Source organism: Oryx dammah, unplaced genomic scaffold, assembly GCF_014754425.2.
Source record: "Oryx dammah isolate SB20612 unplaced genomic scaffold, SCBI_Odam_1.1 HiC_scaffold_15, whole genome shotgun sequence".
Classification (NCBI taxonomy): Eukaryota; Metazoa; Chordata; class Mammalia; order Artiodactyla; family Bovidae; genus Oryx; species Oryx dammah.
In genome coordinates, this window is record NW_024070199.1 from 36571985 (window position 1) to 36577984 (window position 6000).

The 6000-nt window shown below is 37.9% G+C and overlaps 1 pseudogene; it reads right to left on the minus strand.

The window, feature by feature from the left end:
* LOC120874071 overlaps positions 1-2215 on the minus strand; it is a 58561-nt pseudogene extending 56346 nt beyond the window's left edge.
* Positions 2216-6000: the final 3785 nt, after the last annotated feature.

Genomic DNA, 6000 nt, shown 5'->3' on the forward strand with positions numbered 1-6000 from the left:
GGCTTCACAGTCAGGTGCTGATGTTATTCACAAGCCACCTTTGAGGAAGCAAAAGAGAAAAGAGTTTTTGGGCAGAGAGCAGTGTGGTCAAAGGGCCATGGGAATCACACAGCGCAAGATAAAACAAGAGGCATTACTTGTTTCTTTGTTCTATCATTTCCTTGGCGTTTCTACTTCTGAAAACAAGTACATGGAAATAGTCAGAGGCAATGGTGGTGCCCCTGGCACCTGATGTTCCTGGTGATAACCAGTTTATGGACACATCCCTGAGTCCAGAGCATATTCAGCCTCGTGATAACCCAGGTTCTCCCTTCTTGGGAAAGCTAGCATGGCTTATTGCTGCTAACTCACAACTGAAGCACAGGATGAGTGGAACAGTAGCCATTCATTAAACTTGGTTACATTGGTCCTTAGCAGCGGCTATTTCTCACATCTAGAATGTTTTTCTCCCAGCTTTTTGCATGGCCAGGTCCTTCTCAACATTTAGCATCTTCTCAAATGAGTCTGTCTCAGGCTTGCTTTCCCTGGCTACTCCACTCTCACAAGCACAGACCCTGAACCAAAAAGTGCCTAGACACTTTCCTCCATCAAAACAATAATTATAGTTACTAATGTGGAAAGGTGGGAGAGGGATAAATTGAGAGTTTCAGATTAATATATGTATACTTCTTTATTTAATAGATAGTCAACAAAGACCTACTGTTTGCACAGGAATTCTGTTCAGTAGTCTGTAATATCCTATATGGAAAGACTGGATACATGTGTATGTATAAGGGAATTAATTTCTCATACAACAAATATTAATACAATGCTGTAAATCAACTATACTACTATATAGATTAAAAGCTGATTAATTTCTCATACAACTAATATTAATACGATGCTCTAAATCAACTATACTATTATATAGATTAAAAGCTGATTTTTCTTTTTTTAATGCTTACATGTAGAGACCCATGGATTTATTTAGACTGCAGGATTTAGATATGATGCTGGATATGGGTGAACTCCAGGAGTTGGTGATGGACAGGGTGGCCTGGTGTGCTGCGATTCTCAGGGTCACAAAGAGTCGGACACGACTGAGCAACTGAACTGAACTGAACTGAACTGATGCCAGAATGAGTGCAGAAATCTAGACGTTTTCTGAGGTTATATTTTCCTCAGTTTGGTGTCTTTTGCTTCTAGTGTCACCTTTGATTTGTCTTTGTAGGATCTAATACAAGGGCTTGGAGACACCAGCTGGGTGTTAGTTGAAGGATGAGAGGGAGGTGCTAGTGGGAGAGTGAAATCCCAGCTCCCTAGCCTTAGGTTGGGGCACGTTTGAGGCACAACTTACATCCCAAGTTCCCTGTGAAAACAGGCTCTTGCTTCCCTCTCCATGACTTGCATGATATCAGACCCAGACTAGTTTCATTCTTTTTCATGTCCTGCTTTCCCTGAGACCTCACTGGTTTCTCTGTGAGTTTTTTTTTTTTTTTTTTAAGTTTTGGTTGCAGTAGGTCTTCATTGCTGCTCAGGACTTCTCTATTTGCAGCGAGCAGGTGCTCCTCTGTAATTGCAGTGCACTGGCTTTTCAATCCTGTGCTTCTCCTGATGTAGATCAGTCTCTAGGTCACTCAGGCTCAGTAGTTTTGGCCCTGGGGCATTTGTGATTTTCCCAAAGCAGGTCTCAAATGCATATCTTAAGCACTGGATCAAAAGGGAAAACACTCTGGAAGGAATTTGAAATAACTCACTTTTACATGAAACTTGGCACCATGGCCTATTTATGAGGAGACTGAGAGGATGGTCCCTGCTTCAAGCAACCTCCTGAGATCAGGACTGATTGAGGTTCCCCTCCCAAGGTTTTCTACAGGATCTTGAAGCTGTCCTGCCATGTGGCTTTGTTCTTTCTTCAGTTTCTGAATCCCACACTAGAGCACAGCTTCCAGAGGGCAGGGCTGTCACGTGACTCACTTCTAAGTATACATCAGTAGATACTGTCTCATTCAGACCCTAATGTCAAGACAAGGCTAATACAAAGATCAGTTATTCTATTATGAGTGTTAGGTTACAGGTTCAACATCTGTAATCAAACCCTAAATAACATTATCTTAAATACAATACCATTTAAACTGTCTTCATATGATGTTAGTGCAGGTCTCTCCACAGAGATGAGGGTCCACTTCTTTCTTGTCATATCTTCCACCTGTGCTACTTACTTCTGGTCTAACATGGCCGCTTCAGGTGCTGTCATTACATCTGCATTCCAGCTAGTGGGACAGAAAATAATACTTCAGTATGGAAGTGACATACCACCTCTACTCAAATTCCACTGGCCAAAGTACCTTCCATGTTCATGGAAAACTTACAGGTTGTGGGCACTCAGAAGGGCAGGGGAATGTGATCCTACTTCAGAACAGTCATGAGGAGTAACAAGAGCCACCACCCTTCATTCATGCCCCTGTATTCATTCTTGTTTGGTTCTCCCCACAGAGCTCTTGCTCTGTTTTGGCCTGCAGATATGGATATGGATGGTTAACAGAGAGGACATGATCCAGGCTGTACCAATACGGAGAAAAGAAGAAAGGAAAGAACATAAGAAAGTATAAAAATTCAAAATCTAAAAGAAAGCATGCTTATAATCATAATTTTGCATTTATACAATTTAGGTATAATGGTTGATGAATCAATTTATAAAATAAAAAGTAGAGAAATGTAAAACAAATTTATTCACTAAACCCAACAAAATAATAAGGCTATATCGTATTAAACACATAGTAGTATCAGGATTAAATTTTGATGCACATTGCAAAAAACTAAAAGAACTATAATTTAGCAAGATAAACTTGATTTTTCTCTGCCACTGAAACAAACCTGGAGGTGAGCCAGCCAGAGCTTGGGTGGTATCCATCTCCTAGGTTACATGATTGTCCAATACAACTGCAGGAGTTTTAGCCATCACAACTAAAATCCAGATAACAGGAAGAAAGTAGGGAAGAGAAGAGTCCTGTCTCTCAGCTAAATCAGCTCCTTGAAAGAAGTCTTTAAAGAAATCCCTCTTAAAGATCTGCTTGCATCTCAGTCAGCAGTCATGACTAAGAGCCCGGCTGGGTAGGAAATGCAGTCCTGTAGTTACTGGGCTCATGGCTATATAACAAACTATTTACAGTTTTGAAAGAGAAGCAGAGAATAGATCATTTTGTAAGTAGCCTGCATCGCCTGCCTAAAAGAACAAACCTTGTCTGAATGGATTAGGCTGAACAGCTGGGCACAGTGTGGAAGCCAGGAGAAAGGAACAGCAATGAGAAACAGCTAGATGGACCTGAACTGTGCTTCAGAAAAAAAGAGGCAGACTGGTCAGTAGAGATCTTCTAAGGACTGAAGTGAGGATTATACACACCACATGACCCAATTTGATTTGAAAACTTCTTTTCCAACTGAGGTCCCAAATCTCTCCCAATCCTTCAGCTTCTAAATACCTTGTCTTTGTTACCTCACATTCTGACCTACCTGTCTCACCTTCCTTATTTCTGTTCACATCACTTCTCCATCTAGTTCACCAGCATTGCAACCTCATAAACTGAGGAGTTAGCAATACTTTCTCAAAGTGGGTAGAAACACAATGACTATTTCTCCTTTAATATTTGCCCTTATCAAGGTCTTTTGAAGGACTGAGATGGCTAGAATTATGGAGATCTCACGTTTGAGGCCTGGTAAAAAACATTTATTGTTACATTGGTGGTTGGTGGTGATGCTGTCTCATAGTTGTTGTACATCTGAGAACGTATTTTATCTTGTTTTTGATATGTATTTTTCTTGGGTATAGAATTCTGAGTCAATTATATTTCTTTCAGCATTTTAAGATGTGGTGCCAGTGCCCTCTGGCTAACATTGTCCCATTTGCCTAATCTGCTGTCTTTCCCATTTTTGTTCTATTGTGTCTGTTTTTCCTTCTGGTTACATTTCTTTGGTTGATTGTTTGAAACAATGAGTTATCATGGACCTTTGAATAGTTGTCCTATTTCTTGTCCTTGAATTAATTGAACTTCTGTCTTAATGGGTTTAAAGCTTTCATCATATCTGGAAAATTTTCAGCCAGTAATTATGAAGTTCTTTTCTCTATTCTCCTTCTTTCACTTCCTGTGGGATTCTATTTACATATATTTCAGTATTCTTAAAGTTGTTTCAAATCTCTGTGATGCACAATTGTTTCCCACAGTCTTTTCATTCCTATTTTCCATATCTCTATTTGACATACTCAATATTCTTCAGCTTCATGACTCTAGAGATTATTATTCTAGGAAGCATTTTAATGTCCTTCTGTGCTAATTATGTAATGTATATTTTAACAGTGATTTTACTAATTGATTTCACCCTCATTTTGGATATTTTCTTGCTTCTTTAAACATTGGAATTTTTTTCCTTCTTAAATTTATTTATTTATCTTAATTAGAAGATAATTAATTTACAATATTTTGATTGATGTAGGACAAATATTTTCATAATTGATATGGAAATTTTAAGTTGGATATTGGATATGGCAATTGTTACCCTTTGGATGCTGGATAGTCTTAATTTTTATAATTTACTCATGGCACTGTTTGCAGACACTGTTAATTTCTTGGAAACAATTGTATTATTTGAAGGCTTGCTGTTCAGGTTTTTTAGCTGATATAAGGCCAGCCTTTAGACCAGGTTTACTATTCCCCACTAGTAAGGCAATATTGTTTTCAGGGCTATACTGATGTCATGGGAAATATGAGTAAATGGCAACGGGATCATACTTATCAATAATTACCTTAAACGTAAATGGATTGAATGCCCCAACCAAAAGGCAAAGACTGGCCGAATGGATACAAAAACAAGACCCCTCTCTATGCTGCTTACAAGAGACCCACCTCAAAACAAGGGACACATACAGACTGAAAGTGAAGGGTTGGAAAAAGATATTCCATGCAAATAGAGACCAAAAGAAAGCAGGAGTGGCAATACTCATATCTGATAAAATAGACTTTAAAACAAAGGCTGTGAAAAGAGACAAAGAAGGCCACTACATAATGATCAAAGGATCAATCCAAGAAGAGGATATAACAATTATAAATATATATGCACCCAATATAGGAACACCGCAATATGTAGGACAAATGCTAACAAGTATGAAAGGGGAAATTAACAACAACACAATAATAGTGGGAGACTTTAATACTCCACTCACACCTATGGTCAGATCAACTAAACAGAAAATTAACAAAGAAACACAAACTTTAAATGATACATTAGACCAGTTAGATCTACTTGATATTTATAGGACATTGCACCCCAAAACAATGAATTTCACCTTTTTCTCAAGTGCTCATGGAACCTTCTCCAGGATAGATCACATCCTGGGCCATAAATATAACCTTGATAAATTCAAAAAAATCGAAATCATTCCAAGCATCTTTTCTGACCATAATGCACTAAGATTAGACCTCAATTACAGGAGGAAAATTTTAAAAATTCCAACATATGGAGACTGAACAACACGCTTCTGAATAACCAACAAATCACAGAAGAAATCAAAAAAGAAATCAAATATGCATAGAAACTAATGAAAATGAAAACACAACAACCCAAAACCTGTGGGACACTATAAAAGCAGTGCTAAGAGGAAAGTTCATAGCAATACAGGCATACCTCAAGAAACAAGAAAAAAGTCAAATAAATAACCTAACTCTACACCTAAAGCAACTAGAAAAGGAAGAATTGGAGAACCCCAGAGATAGCAGAAGGAAAGAAATCTTAAAAATTAGGGCAGAAATAAATGCAAAAGAAACAAAAGAGACCATAGCAAAAATCAACAAAGCCAAAAGCTGGTTCTTTGAAATGATAAATAAAATTGACAGACTATTAGCCAGACTCATCAAGAAGCAAAGAGAGAAAAATCAAATCAATAAAATTAGAAATGAAAATGGAGAGATCACAACAGACAACACAGAAATACAAAGGATCATAAGAGACTACTATCAGCAATTATAT